The sequence below is a fragment of the Galeopterus variegatus genome, unplaced genomic scaffold (assembly GCF_000696425.1).
Source record: "Galeopterus variegatus unplaced genomic scaffold, G_variegatus-3.0.2 Scaffold161, whole genome shotgun sequence".
In the NCBI taxonomy this organism is placed as follows: domain Eukaryota; kingdom Metazoa; phylum Chordata; class Mammalia; order Dermoptera; family Cynocephalidae; genus Galeopterus; species Galeopterus variegatus.
Window position 1 is genome coordinate 908,080 of NW_007726272.1, and position 2,118 is coordinate 910,197.

Here is a 2,118-nt window from a genome sequence, read left to right on the forward strand (position 1 = left end):
TTTTTTTTTTTTTTTTTTTTTTAATATTATTCTGTGTTTTACAATAAATTATCATTGTTATTCTTTCTCGTCAATTTTTTCCCCAAATTTGGCCAGTGGACCATCTTCAAGTCAGCTCCTGTTTCCTTTGGACATTAATCCAACTTCTTTGAGCGTTTTCTTGCTTTCTGGCCCAATAAGATATTCCAGGTTCTCCTACTCTCTCTGCTGCAACCATTTCTCCAAGGAGCCCTGTCTGCTTTTAGTGGAGAATAATATTTAGAAACCAAGATCTGGATGCTGAATGTGCTTATTGCTACTGGAGTATCATTGCTTACAGGTTTGGCACAAGTTTTAATGAGTGAACAAAGTACCTGATCCCAGGCACTGAGTATATAGAATCTTATTTATTAAACAGCAATGTGTCAGTTACCTATCACTACCACTAATTGTAGCCAGCATTTTGCTGAATATTTACTATTGCAGCTTTGGTCTGTTTGCTTTTATGTGAATTTACCTAATTTATGCCCTTCAACAATCCTATTCTCTAGGTCCTACTATCTCCACGTTTGGATGAGGAAACTGTGGTTTAAAATAATTAAACTACTTTCCTAAGTTCACATGAGTAGTAGCAGGGGATCCAGGGCAATGAACCTGGCCTGTCTGGCTTCAGAGCCTGCTCTCTTACCCGTAGGAGCTGGTACCAGGCAGCACTGGGTAAGGTACTAGTGATTCCAGACTGACCAGGCCCCCGCCATCCTGGAGCACAGTCTGGTTGTGACAACAGATAAATATGTAATTACAGTGTGGTAAATGCTGTGACGGAAGACCAGGGTGATGCGGGTAGGGAAAAATTCCTGGAAGAAGTCAGAGCCTGAAGGCTGAGTAGGAGATAATCCAGATTGGGATAAGGTGTTTCAAGCTGACCAAACACTGTCAGGAAAGGCCTGGAGGGCAGAGAGGAACTCACCTACCAGGTAGGGACTGTTGTTATTGCCATTTTACAGGTGAGAAGACAGGGTTACAGACGATTCCTTGCCTAGAGTCTTAGAGCCAGTGAACGACAGAGCTGGGATGCCAATAGAGTTTGCTAATAGTGCCTGGGCTCTTAACCACTGTCCTGTACATTAGGAGAAAGGATGCAAATTATTCTCCTTTTACTGAGGAAAGTGAGGCTCAGAGAGGTTAAGTGGCTTGCCCAGGGTCTCAAAGCCAGCAGGCTCCAGTGGAACTCTAAGACCGCAAGACCATTTTTCCTCTGCCACCCTGCAGAGGCCAGAGACAGGACCACGTAGCTTCCTCCTTACCGATGTACCCCAAGACATTTCCCAGCAGGTTTTCCTAGCTGTTTGCAGCAGTGCCACCATTTTCAATCTCTCTCTTGTCCCTAATTACACAGGGGGCCTCCCACTCAGCAGTCAGCGAGTCTTTGCACAGTGGCAGGGAAGAAATGCGTACTGTTTCCAGCCTCTCGCTGGCTCCTCTCTCCTCCCCACACGGCTGTCAAAATGACTAAGCGTTGCACAATAAAACATACAAGAAAGTGAAATAAACCTCCTCTCAACCTTGCTCCAGGTCTCTCTCCCACTCTCCCCAGCAAAACTCCTGTCTCTCCTCGGATGGAATGTTCCATCCTTCACAGAGGCAGCAGAAGGGCAGAAACTAGGTTGCCAAGCAGATTCCCAGACCCCACCCCCAACCTCCTGAACCAGAAACTTCGAAGGCTGCACCAGGGCATCTGCACTTTACACTCCCTGTAGATAATAATTATGCCCACCAAAGTTTGAGGACCACTTTGGAAGGTGAGGGCTCCTCAAGGCTGTGTTCTTGGGCCACTTCTAGTTACACTTTTCACATCCTCCCTGGTGAACAGCTTCATGTTGTGACGTCGTCCCTCATCCGATGGGAAACACTCCTCAGCCTCCAGCCAGCCCTGACTTCTCCCGAAGTTCTGATCGGTATATCCCGTGTGAGCCTATTGGATTTTATTGCATGGATATCCCACAAGCGTGACAAGTAAATGTCACAACTTTTTCTAAAAACAGTTCCTGCTTCTGGAATTTTTTCATATATAATCTTTTTTTTTCTTTTCGTGCTTCACTTTAAGCTAATTTTTTAATTAAAGCATAACTGATTATA